Raw genomic sequence first — 14,780 nt, 5'->3', positions numbered from 1 at the left:
TCAACAACTTCGAAGGCACAAATCCGAAGGTGGTGAACGGTCAAAGAATTAAACATTATATCTCAGGTAATCCTATAAATGTTGAAACCAATGTTATTGAAACCGTAACCCCGGAGGAATACATAAGGGACACTTTTCGGAACGTTTCAGACTCCGAAAAGGAATAGGTATGTGGTACGGTAAGTAAACCGACTCCAAAACAGTTCTAATGGCAATTTTTCTCCGTTTTGGAATATTTAGAAAAATAGAAAAATAAGAAGCAGTCCGGGAAGGACACGAGGGCTCCACGAGGGTGGAGGGCGCGCCCCCTGCCTCGTGGGCACCGCGTGCGCTCTCCGGACTCCGTTTTCTTGCACGATACGTATTTTGGTCGGTAAAAAATCATTATATAATCTCCCGAAGGTTTTGACCTCCGTATCACGCAAATATCTCCTGTCTTTGTTTCGAGCTGTCCTGCTGCAGATTAGAGCAACATGTCGTCCCAGGATTCGGAAGGAGAAAGCTATGTGGCTGATTTCCTTGCAGATCCTAAGGTCTATGGGGATGTTGAGCATTGTGGTTGGACTACGGAAGAAGAAGAGGACTATGAACCCAAGAGAAAGGAGGAGACGAGCTCAGATGAAGATGAAGTCCCATTACCTCCACATGGGGACATGCATGTGGAGTTCAAAAAGTCAAGCCTCCCTGATAGAGCAAAGAAATTTAAGATCGAGTTTATCCCTTTTCTCCTCTTGCAGGAAAACAAGCAGGAATTATGCAAAAAGATATTTAGCCTGGAGCAGGAGATTGATGACCTGAGGGATCAAAATTTTGTCCTCAAGCGCAAATTAAGGAAGAAGCCTACGCCATCAACTAAACCACCTCTCTCTTCAACAAAGGAGATATAATCACATGGGTATGGGCACTCCCCTTGGCAACTGCCAAGCTTGGGGGAGGTGCCCCGGTATCGTATCACCACCACATCTCCTATCTTTACTATTTTTCTTAGTTCGATCCTTTTAGTAGTATCTTGATCTAGTAGAATAAAGTTTTAGTATGATCTAGTTTTGAGTTTTGCTTTATGATCCCTCTATGTAATCGAGTCCGTGAGCTATATAATAAAGATTAGTGTTGAGTCAAGGGCTTGATTATTTTGCTATGATCTTGAGGGAATAAAAGAAAAAGAAAGAATAAAAAGAAACATAGCTTTGGTCATCGTTGTTGAGAACTTATGGAGAGTAATGACTTCACATAGAAAGAGTATGATGATTAAAAGTTGTTGAGAACTGACAAACATAGCTTTGGTCATCGTTGCAATTAATAGGAAGTAATAAAGAAAGAGGGGTTTAACATATAAATATACTATCTTGGACATCTTTTATGATTGTGAGCACCATTAAAATATGACATGCTAAAGAGTTGATGTTGGACAAGGAAGACAACGTAATGGGTTATGTTTTCTTATATCTGAAATAAAGTATATTGTCATGGATCATCCAACATGTTGAGCTTGCCTTTCCCCCTCATGCTAGCCAAATTCTTTGCACCAAGTAGAGATACTACTTGTGCTTCCAAATACCCTTAAACCCAGTTTTGCCATAAGAGTCCACCATACCTACCAATGGATTGAGTAAGATCCTTGAAGTATGTTGTCATCGGTGCAAGCAATAAAAAATTGCTCTCTAAATATGTATGATTGATTGGTGTGGAGGAAATACGCTTTATACGATCTTGTGATGTGGAAGAAATAAAAGCGACGGACTGCATAATAAAGGTCCATATCACAAGTGGCAATATAAAGTGACGTTCTTTCGCATTGGGAAATGGGGATATGGTGAAATCGGTAGACGCTACGGACTTGATTGTATCGAGCCTTGGTATGGAAACCTGCTAAGTGGTAACTTCCAAATTCAGAGAAACCCTGGAATTAAAAAAGGGCAATCCTGAGCCAAATCCGTGTTTTGAGAAAAGAAGGGGTTCTCGAACTAGAATACAAAGGAAAAGGATAGGTGCAGAGACTCAATGGAAGCTGTTCTAACGAATCGAGTTAATTACGTTGTGTTGTTTTTGTGCATCCAACTCTGAAAGCACATGGCAACCTCTGCTTCCCTCTGCGAAGGGCCTATCTTTTACTATTATCTTCTACCTTATGCAAGAGTCATGGTGATCTTCACCTTTCCTTTTTATATTTTATCCTTTGGCAAGCACAGTGTGTTGGAAAGATCCAGACATATATATCTAATTGGATGTAAGTTAGCATGAGTTATTATTGTTGACATTACCCTTGAGGTAAAAGGTTGGGAGGCGAAACTATAAGCCCCTATCTTTCTCTGTGTTTGATTAAAATTCCGTAACCACAAGTATTGCGTGAGTGTTAGCAATTGTGAAAGACTAAATGATAGTTGAGTATGTGGACTTGCTGAAAAGCTCTGACATAGACTCTTTCTGATGTTATGATAAATTGCAATTGCATCAATGACTGAGATTATAGTTTGTTGGTTCTCAATAAAGTTTCTGATTCATACTTTGCATTGTGAATAGATTATTACTTGAGATTAAGAAATCATATGACAATATCCATACATGTTGTTGTTATTAGAATGATCATGATGCCCTCATGTCCGTATTTTATTTTATCGACACCTCTACCTCTAAACATGTGGACATATTTATCGTTATCGGCTTCCGCTTGAGGACAAGCGAGGTCTAAGCTTGGGGGAGTTGATACGTCCATTTTGCATCATGCTTTTATATCGATATTTATTGCATTATGGGCTGTTATTACACATTATGTCACAATACTTATGCCTATTCTCTCTCATTTTACAAGGTTTACATAAGGAGGGAGAATGCCGGCAGCTGAAATTCTGGGCTGGAAAAGGAGCAAATATTAGAGACCTATTCTGCACAACTCCAAAAGTCCTGAAACTCCATGAAAGTTATTTTTGGAAATAATAAAAAATACTGAGCGGAAGAAATACCGGAGGGGGCCCACACCCTAGCCACGAGGGTGGGGGGCGCGCCCTACCCCCCTGGGCACGCCCCCCTGCCTCGTGGGCCCCCTGTTGGCCCTCCGGTGCCCATCTTCTGCTATATGAAGTATTTCGTCCGAAGAAAAATCAGAAGCAAGCTTTCGGGACGAGACTCCGCCGCCACGAGGCGGGACCTTGGCGGAACCAATCTAGGGCTCCGGCAGAGCTGTTCTGCCGGGGACACTTCCCTCCGGGAGGGGGAAATCATCGCGATCGTCATCACCAACGCTCCTCTCATCGGGAGAGGGCCAATCTCCATCAACATCTTCACCAGCACCATCTCCTCTCAAACCCTAGTTCATCTCTTGTATCCAATTCTTGTCTCTAACTCTAGGATTGGTACCTATAGGTTGCTAGTAGTGTTGATTACTCCTTGTAGTTGATGCTAGTTGGTTTATTTGGTGGAAGATCATATGTTCAGATCCTTTATGCATATTAATACCCCTCTGATTATGAACATGAATATGCTTTGTGAGTAGTTACGTTTGTTCCTTAGGACATGGGAGAAGTCTTACTATTAGTAGTCATGTGAATTTGGTATTCGTTCGATATTTTGATGAGATGTATGTTGTCTCTCCTCTAGTGGTGTTATGTGAACATCGACTACATGACACTTCACCATTATTTGGGCCTAGAGGAAGGCATTGGGAAGTAATAAGTAGATGATGGGTGTGACGCCCCCGATTCAATCATACACTAATCATACACGCAAACGTGTACGATCAAGATCAGGGACTCACGGGAAGATATCACAACACAACTCTAAAACATAAATAAGTCATACAAGCATCATAATACAAGCCAGGGGCCTCGAGGGCTCGAATACAAGTGCTTGATCATAGACGAGTCAGCGGAAGCAACAATATCTGAGTACAGACATAAGTTAACAAGTTTGCCTTAAGAAGGCTAGCACAAACTGGGATACAGATCGAAAGAGGCGCAGGCCTCCTACCTGGGATCCTCCTAAACTACTCGTCGTCGTCAGCGGCCTGAACGTAGTAGTAGGCACCTCCGGTGTAGTAGGAGTCGTCGTCGACGGTGGCGTCTGGCTCCTGGGCTCCGGCATCTGGTTGCGACAACCAGAGAGAAAGGAAAGGGGGAAAAGGGAGAAAAAAGCAACCGTGAGTACTCATCCAAAGTACTCGCAAGCAAGGAGCTACACTACATATGCATGGGTATATGTGTAAAGGGCCATATCGGTGGACTGAACTGCAGAATGCCAGATTAAGAGGGGGATAGCTAATCCTGTCGAAGACTACGCTTCTGGCCACCTCCGACTTGCCGCATGTAGAAGAGAGTAGATGGTAAGTTCACCAAGTAGCATCGCATCGCATAATCCTACCCGGCGATCCTCTCCTTGTCAACCTGTGAGAGAGCGATCACCGGGTTGTATCTGGCACTTGGAAGGGTGTGTTTTATTAAGTATCCGGTTCTAGTTGTCATAAGGTCAAGGTACAACTCCGGGTCGTCCTTTTACCGAGGGACACAACTATTCGAATAGATAAACTTCCCTGCAGGGGTGCACCACATAACCCAACACGCTCGATCCCATTTGGCCGGACACACTTTTCTGGGTCATGCCCGGCTCCGGAAGATCAACACGTCGCAGCCCTACCTAGGCACAACAGAGAGGTCAGCATTCCGGTCTAAATCCTATGCGCGCAGGGGTCTGGGCCCATCGCCCATTGCACACCTGCACGTTGCGTACGTGGCCGGAAGCAGACCTAGCCCCCTTAATACAAGCGCGAGCTTACGGTCCAATGCGGCGCGCGCCGCTCAGTCGCTGACGTCACGAAGGCTTCGGCTGATACCACGACGTCGAGTGCCCATAACTTTCCCACGTAGTTGGTTAGTGCCTATAGACCAAATGGCCAGACTCAGATCAAATACCAAGAACTTGTTAAGCGTGTTATTTTAAAGTAACCGTGAACGCCGACCAGGGCCAGGCCCACCTCTCGCCTAGGTGGTCTCAACCTGCCCTGTCGCTCCGCCACAAAAGATCCACTCGCGGGTACTCCTACGAGCCGACCCGACTTTAGTCACCACAGGTATCATATATCATGTATATAAGTATATACCCGTGATCACCTCCCGAGTGATCACGACCCGATAGTATAGCATGGCAGACGGACAAGAATGTAGGGCCACAGATGGAATACTAGCATCCTATACAAAGCATGTAGGATTGCAGGTAAAGGTAACACCATTAGCAGTAAGGACATGCTATGCATCAGGATAGGATTAACGGAAAGCAGTAACATGCTACACTACTCTAATGCAAGCAGTAGAGAGTAGAATAGGTGATATCTAGTGATCAAGGGGGGCGGGCTTGCCTGGAAGCTCAGCCGAGAACGAGGGGTCGTTAACACCGTAGTCGTACTGGGTAGCAGCGGCGTCGGTCTCGGAGTCTAGCGAGAGAAGAGGGGGAAGAAACAATAAATATAATGCAAACAAATGCATGACGATGCATGACATGGCAATGAGCGTTGCTAGGGGTGCCCAATCGCGGTAGTAAGTGATACCGGCTAAGGGGGGAAACATCCGGGAAAGTTGAAGGAAATATGCCCTAGAGGCAATAATAAAGTATTATTTATTTCCTTGTATCATGGTACATGTTTATTATTCATGCTAGAATTGTATTAACCGGAAACATAATACATGTGTGAATATATAGACAAACAGAGTGTCACTAGTATGCCTCTACTTGACTAGCTCGTTAATCAAAGATGGTTATGTTTCCTAGCCATAGACATAAGTTGTCATTTGATTAACGAGATCACCTCATTAGGAGAATGACGTGATTGACTTTACCCATTCCGTTAGCTTAGCACTCGATCGTTTAGTATGTTGCTATTGCTTTCTTCATGACTTATACATGTTCCTATGACTATGAGATTATGCAACTCCCGTTTACCGGAGGAATACTTTGTGTGCTACCAAACGTCACAACGTAAATGGGTGATTATAAAGGTGCTCTACAGGTGTCTCCAAAGGTACTTGTTGGGTTGGTGTATTTCGAGATTAGGATTTGTCACTCCAATTGTCGGAGAGGTATCTCTGGGCCCACTCGGTAATGCACATCACTATAAGCCTTGCAAGCATTGTGACTAATGAGTTAGTTGCGGGATGATGTGTTACGGAACGAGTAAAGAGACTTGCCGGTAATGAGATTGAACTAGGTATCGAGATACCGACGATCAAATCTCGGGCAAGTAACATACCGGTGACAAAGGGAACAACGTATGTTGTTATGCGGTCTGACCGATAAAGATCTTCGTAGAATATGTGGGAGCCAATATGGGCATCCAGGTCCCGCTATTGGTTATTGACCGGAGACGTGTCTCGGTCATGTCTACATAGTTCTCGAACCCGTAGGGTCCGCACGCTTAACGTTACGATGACAGTTTTATTGAGTTTTGATGTACCGAAGGAGTTCGGAGTCCCGGATGAGATCGGGGACACGACGAGGAGTCCCCTTGGCCGGCTGCCTCCCCCTTGCTCCTTTATATACGGGGGCGGGGGGCACCCCAGAGACACAACAATTGATCCTTGAGATCTCTTAGCCGTGTGCGGTGCCCCCCTCCACCATATTACACCTCGATAATACCGTTGCGGAGCTTAGGCGAAGCCCTGCGTCGGTGGAACATCATCATCGTCACCACGCCGTCGTGCTGACGAAACTCTCCCTCAACACTCGGCTGGATCGGAGTTCGAGGGACGTCATCGAGCTGAACGTGTGTAGAACTCGGAGGTGCCGTACGTTCGGTACTTGATCGGTCGGATCGTGAAGACGTACGACTACATCAACCGCGTTGTGATAACGCTTCCGCTGTCGGTCTACGAGGGTACGTGGACAACACTCTCCCCTCTCGTTGCTATGCATCACCATGATCTTGCGTGTGCGTAGGAATTTTTTTGAAATTACTACGTTCCCCAACAGTGGCATCCGAGCCTGGTTTTATGCGTTGATGCTATGCACGAGTAGAACACAAGTGAGTTGTGGGCGATATAAGTCATACTGCTTACCAGCATGTCATACTTTGGTTCAGCGGTATTGTGAGATGAAGCGGCCCGGACCGACATTATGCGTACGCTTACGCGAGACTGGTTTCACCGTTGCGAGCACTCGTTGCTTAAAGGTGACCGGCGGGTGTCTGTCTCTCTCACTTTAGTTGAACCGAGTGTGGCTACGCCCGGTCCTTGCGAAGGTTAAAACAGCACCAACTTGACAAACTATCGTTGTGGTTTTGATGCGTAGGTAAGAACGGTTCTTGCTAAGCCCGTAGCAGCCACGTAAAATATGCAACAACAAAGTAGAGGACGTCTAACTTGTTTTTGCAGGGCATGTTGTGATGTGATATGGTCAAGACATGATGTGATATAATGTGTTGTATGAGATGATCATGTTTTGTAACCGAGTTATCGGCAACTGGCAGGAGCCATATGGTTGTCGCTTTATTGTATGAGATGCAATCGCCATGTAATAGTTTTACTTTATCACTAAGCGGTAGCGATAATCGTAAAAGCAATAAGTTGGCGAGACGACAACGATGCTACGATGGAGATCAAGGTGTCGCGCCGGTGACGATGGTGATCATGACGGTGCTTCGGAGATGGAGATCACAAGCACGGTGCTTCGGAGATGGAGATCACAAGCACAAGATGATGATGGCCATATCATATCACTTATATTGATTGCATGTGATGTTAATCCTTTATGCATCTTATCTTGCTTTGTTTGACGGTAGCATTATACGATGATCCTTCACTAAATTATCAAAGTATAAGTGTTCTCCCTGAGTATGCACCGTTGCGAAAGTTCTTCATGCTGAGACACCACGTGATGATCGGGTGTGATAGGCTCTACGTTCAAATACAACGGGTGCAAAACAGTTGCACACGCGGAATACTCAGGTTAAACTTGACGAGCCTAGCATATAACAGATATGGCCTCGGAACACGGAGACCGAAAGGTCGAGCGTGAATCATATAGTAGATATGATCAACATAGTGATGTTCACCATTGAAACTACTCCATCTCACGTGATGATCGGACATGGTTTAGTTGATATGGATCACGTGATCACTTAGAGGATTAGAGGGATGTCTATCTAAGTGGGAGTTCTTAAGTAATATGATTAATTGAACTTGAATTTATCATGAACTTAGTACCTGATAGTATTTTGCTTGTCTATGTTAATTGTAAATAGATGGCCCGTGCTGTTGTTCCGTTGAATTTTAATGCGTTTCTTGAGAAAGCAAAGTTGAAAGATGATGGTAGCAATTACACGGTCTGGGTCCGTAACTTGAGGATTATCCTCATTGTTGCACAGAAGAATTACGTCCTGGAAGCACCGCTGGGTGCCAGGCCTGCTGCAGGAGCAACACCAGATGTTATGAACGTTTGGCAGAGCAAAGCTGATGACTACTCGATAGTTCAGTGTGCCATGCTTTACGGCTTAGAACCGGGTCTTCAACGACGTTTTGAACGTCATGGAGCATATGAGATGTTCCAGGAGTTGAAGTTAATATTTCAAGCAAATGCCCGAATTGAGAGATATGAAGTCTCCAATAAGTTCTTCAGCTGCAAGATGGAAGAGAATAGTTCTGTCAGTGAGCATATACTCAAAATGTCTGGGTATAACAATCACTTAATTCAACTGGGAGTTAATCTTCCGGATGATAGCGTTATTGACAGAATTCTTCAATCACTGCCACCAAGCTACAAGAGCTTCGTGATGAACTATAATATGCAAGGGATGAGTAAGACAATTCCCGAGCTCTTCGCAATGCTAAAGGCTGCGGAGGTAGAAATCAAAAAGGAGCATCAAGTGTTGATGGTCAATAAGACCACCAGTTTCAAGAAAAAGGGTAAAGGGAAGAAGAAAGGGAACTTCAAGAAGAACAGCAAACAAGTTGCTGCTCAGGAGAAGAAACCCAAGTCTGGACCTAAGCCTGAAACTGAGTGCTTCTACTGCAAGCAAACTGGTCACTGGAAGCGGAACTGCCCAAAGTATTTGGCGGATAAGAAGGATGGCAAGGTGAACAAAGGTATATGTGATATACATGTTATTGATGTGTACCTTACTAATGCTCGCAGTAGCACCTGGGTATTTGATACTGGTTCTGTTGCTAATATTTGCAACTCGAAACAGGGGCTACGGATTAAGCGAAGATTGGCTAAGGACGAGGTGACGATGCGCGTGGGAAATGGTTCCAAAGTCGATGTGATCGCGGTCGGCACGCTACCTCTACATCTACCTTCAGGATTAGTTTTAGACCTAAATAATTGTTATTTGGTGCCAGCGTTGAGCATGAACATTATATCTGGATCTTGTTTGATGCGAGACGGTTATTCATTTAAATCAGAGAATAATGGTTGTTCTATTTATATGAGTAATATCTTTTATGGTCATGCACCCTTGAAGAGTGGTCTATTTTTGTTGAATCTCGATAGTAGTGACACACATATTCATAATATTGAAACCAAAAGATGCAGAGTTGATAATGATAGTGCAACTTATTTGTGGCACTGCCGTTTAGGTCATATCGGTGTAAAGCGCATGAAGAAACTCCATACCGATGGACTTTTGGAACCACTTGATTATGAATCACTTGGTACTTGCGAACCGTGCCTCATGGGCAAGATGACTAAAACACCGTTCTCCGGAACTATGGAGAGAGCAACAGATTTGTTGGAAATCATACATATAGATGTATGTGGTCCGATGAATGTTGAGGCTCGTGGCGGATATCGTTATTTTCTCACCTTCACAGATGATTTAAGTAGATATGGGTATATCTACTTAATGAAACATAAGTCTGAAACATTTGAAAAGTTCAAAGAATTTCAGAGTGAAGTTGAAAATCATCGTAACAAAAAAATAAAGTTTCTACGATCAGATCATGGAGGAGAATATTTGAGTTACGAGTTTGGTCTACATTTGAAACAATGCGGAATAGTTTCGCAACTCACGCCACCTGGAACACCACAGCGTAATGGTGTGTCCGAACTCGTAATCGCACTTTACTAGATATGGTGCGATCTATGATGTCTCTTACTGATTTACTGCTATCGTTTTGGGGTTATGCTTTAGAGACGGCTGCATTCACGTTAAATAGGGCACCATCAAAATCCATTGAGACGACGCCTTATGAACTGTGGTTTGGCAAGAAACCAAAGTTGTCGTTTCTTAAAGTTTGGGGCTGCGATGCTTATGTGAAGAAACTTCAAACCTGATAAGCTCGAACCCAAATCGGAGAAATGTGTCTTCATAGGATACCCAAAGGAGACTGTTGGGTATACCTTCTATCACAGATCCGAAGGAAAACTTTTGTTGCTAAATTCAGAAATTTTCTAGAGAAGGAGTTTCTCTCGAAAGAAGTGAGTGGGAGGAAAGTAGAACTTGATGAGGTAACTATACCTGCTCCCTTATTGGAAAGTAGTTCATCACAGAAACCAGTTTCTGAGACACCTACACCAATTAGTGAGGAAGTTAATGATGATGATCATGAAACTTCAGATCAAGTTATTACTGAACCTCGTAGATCAACCAGAGTAAGATCCGCACCAGAGTGGTACGGTAATCCTGTTCTGGAAGTTATGTTACTAGACCATGACGATGTTGGGAATCGTAGCATAATTTAAAATTTTCCTACGCTCACCAAGATGCATCTATGGAGTCTACTAGCAATGAGGGGAAATGAGTGGATCTACATACCCTTGTAGATCGCGAGCGGAAGCGTTCCAATGAACGTGGATGACGGAGTCGTACTCGCCGTGATCCAAATCACCGATGACCGAGTGCCGAACGTACGGCACCTCCGCGTTCAACACACGTACGGTGCAGCGACGTCTCCTCCTTCTTGATCCAGCAAGGGGGAAGGAGAGGTTGATGGAGATCCAACAGCACGACGGCGTGGTGGTGGATGTAGCGGGTCTCCGGCAGGGCTTCGCCGAGCTTCTGCGAGAGAGAGAGAGGTGTTGCAGGGGAGGAGGGAGGCGCCCAAGGCTTAGATGTTGCTGCCCTCCCTTCCCCCCACTATATATAGGGCCAAGGGAGAGGGGGGGGGGGCGCAGCCTTGCCCCTTCCTCCAAGGAAGGGTGCGGCCAGGGGGGAGTCCTTCCCCCCCAAGGCACCTCGGAGGTGCCTTCCCCCTTTAGGACTCTCCCTTTTTCTCTTATCTCTTGCGCATGGGCCTCTTGGGGCTGGTGCCCTTGGCCCATATAGGCCAAGGCGCACCCCTTACAGCCCATGTGGCCCCCCGGGGCTGGTGGACCCCCTTGGTGGACCCCCGGACCCCTTTCGGCACTCCCGGTACAATACCGATAAAGCGCGAAACTTTTCCGGCGACCAAAATAAGACTTCCCATATATAAATCTTTACCTCCGGACCATTCCGGAACCTCTCGTGACGTCCGGGATCTCATCCGGGACTCCGAACAACTTTCGGGTTTCCGCATACATATATCTCTACAACCCTAGCGTCACCGGACCTTAAGTGTGTAGACCCTACGGGTTCGGGAGACATGCAGACATGACCGAGACGCCTCTCCGGTCAATAACCAACAGCGGGATCTGGATACCCATGTTGGCTCCCACATGTTCCACGATGATATCATCGGATGAACCACGGTGTCGAGGATTCAATCAATCCGTATGCAATTCCCTTTGTCAATCGGTATGTTACTTGCCCGAGATTCGATCGTCGGTATCCCAATACCTTGTTCAATCTCGTTACCGGCAAGTCTCTTTACTCGTACCGCAATGCATGATCCCGTGACTAACGCTTTAGTCACATTGAGCTCATTATGATGATGCATTACCGAGTGGGCCCAGAGATACCTCTCCGTCACACGGAGTGACAAATCCCAGTCTCGATCCGTGCCAACCCAACAGACACTTTCGGAGATACCCGTAATGCACCTTTATAGTCACCCAGTTACGTTGTGACGTTTGGCACACCCAAAGCACTCCTACGGTATCCGGGAGTTGCACGATCTCATGGTCTAAGGAAAAGATACTTGACATTGGAAAAGCTCTAGCAAACGAAACTACACGATCTTTTATGCTATGCTTAGGATTGGGTCTTGTCCATCACATCATTCTCCTAATGATGTGATCCCGTTATCAATGACATCCAATGTCCATGGTCAGGAAACCGTAACCATCTATTGATCAACGAGCTAGTCAACTAGAGGCTCACTAGGGACATGGTGTTGTCTATGTATTCACACATGTATTACGATTTCCGGACAATACAATTATAGCATGAATAATGGACAATTACCATGAACAAAGAAATATAATAATAACCATTTATTATTGCCTCTAGGGCATATTTCCAACAGTCTCCCACTTGCACTAGAGTCAATAATCTAGTTCACATCATCATGTGATTAACACTCACTGGTCACATCACCATGTGACCAACATCTAAAGAGTTTACTAGAGTCAACAATCTAGTTCACATCACTATGTGATTATCACTCAATGTGTTCTGGTTTGGTCATGTTATGCTTGTGAGAGAGGTTATTAGTCAACGGGTCTGAACCTTTCAGAACCGTGTGCTTTACGAATATCTATGTCATCTTGTGGATGCTACCACGCGCTATTTGGAGCCATTTCAAATAATTGCTCTACTATACGAATCCGGTTTACTACTCAGAGTCATCCGGATTAGTGTCAAAGTTCGCATCGACGTAACCCTTTACGACGAACTCCTTTCCACCTCCATAATCGAGAAAAATTCCTTAATCCACTAGGTACTAAGGATAAGTTCGACCGCTGTCATGAGATCCTTTCCGGATCACCATTGTACCCCCCTTGACCAACTCATGGCAAGGCACACTACATGTGCGGTACACAGCATAGCATACTATAGAGCCTACGTCTAAAGCATAGGGGACGACCTTCGTCCTTTCTCTATCTTCTGCTGTGGTCAGGTCTTGAGTCTCACTCAATACTCACACCTTGTAACACAGCCAAGAACTCCTTCTTTGCTGATCTATTTTGAACTCTTTCAAAATCATGTCAAGGTGTGCTGTCTTTTGAAAGTATCATCAGGCGTCTTGATCTATCTCTATGGATCTTGATGCCCAATATGTAAGTAGCTTTATCCAGGTCTTCCTTTTAAAAACTCCTTTCAAACAACCCTTTATGCTTTCCAGAAATTTTACATCATTTCGGATCAACAATATGTCATTCACATATACTTATCAGAAATGTTGTAGCGCTCCCACTCACTTTATTGTAAATACAAGTTTCTAACAAACTTTGTATAAACCCAAAAACTTTGATCACTCCATCAAAGCGTATATTCTGACTCCGAGATGCTTGCTCTAATCCATGGAAGGATCGCTGGAGCTAGCATACCTTTTAGCATCCTTAGGATCGACAAAACCTTTCTGATTGTATCACATACAACCTTTCCTTACGAAAACTGGTAAGGAAACTTGTTTTGACATCCATCTGCCAGATTTCATAAATGCAGCTAATGCTAACATGATTTCGACGGACCTAAGCATCGCTACGGATGAGAAAAACTCATCGTAGTCAACTCCTTGAACTTGTGAAAATACTCTTTGCCACAAGTCGAGCTTCATAGACGGTAACATTACCGTCCATGTCCGTCTTCTTCTTAAAGATCCATTTATCTCAATGGCTTGCCGATCATCTGGGCAAGCTCACCAAAGTCCATGCTTTGTTCTGATACATGGATTCTATCTCGGATTTCATGGCCTCGAGCCATTCGTCGGAATATGGGCCCACCATCGCTTCTCCATAGCTCGTAGGTTCATTGTTGTCTAGCAACATGACTTCCAAGACAGGATCACGCATTACTCTGAAGTAGTGCGCATCCTCGTCGTCCTACGAGGTTTGGTAGTGACTTGATCCGAAGTTTTATGATCACTATCATAAGCTTCCACTTCAATTGGTGTAGGTGCCACAGGAACAACTTCCTGTGCCCTGCTACACACTAGTTGAAGCGACGGTTCAATAACCTTATCAAGTCTCCACCATCCTCCCACTCAATTCTTTCGAGAGAAACTTTTCCTCGAGAAAGGACTCGTTTCTAGAAGCAATTACTTTTGCTTCCAGATCTGAAATAGGAGGTATACCCAACTGTTTTTGGGTATTCTATGAAGATGCATTTATCCGCTTTGGGTTCAAGCTTATCACCTGAAACTTTTTCACATAAGCATCGCAGCCCCAAACTTTTAAGAAACGACAACTTAGGTTTCTATAAACGGTGTCGTCTCAACGGAATTGCGTGGTGCCCCTTTTAAAGTGAATGCGGTTGTCTCTAATGCCTAACCCATAAACGATAGTGGTAATTTGATAAGAAACATCATGGTATGCACCATATCCAATAGGGTGCAGTTATGATGTTCGGACACACCATCACACTATGGTGTTCCAGGCGGTACTAATTGTGAAACACTTTCCACAATGTCTCAATTGTGTGCCAAACTCATATCTCAGATACTCATCTCTATGATCATATCACAGACATTTTATCCTCTTGTTACGACGATCTTCAACTTCACTCTGAAATTACTTGAACCTTTCAATAATTCAGACTAGTGTTTCATCAAGTAAATACACTCAGCATCTACTCAAATCATCTGTGAAGTAAGAACATAACGATATCCACTGCATGCCTCAACACTCATTGGACTGCGTACATCAAAATGTATTACTTCCAATAAGTTGCTCTCTTGTTCCATCTTACTGAAAACGAGGACTTTCAGTCATCTTGCCCATGT

The sequence above is a fragment of the Aegilops tauschii genome, chromosome 1 (genome assembly GCF_002575655.3).
Source record: "Aegilops tauschii subsp. strangulata cultivar AL8/78 chromosome 1, Aet v6.0, whole genome shotgun sequence".
Lineage (NCBI taxonomy): Eukaryota > Viridiplantae > Streptophyta > Magnoliopsida > Poales > Poaceae > Aegilops > Aegilops tauschii.
This window is presented reverse-complemented; position numbering follows the sequence as displayed.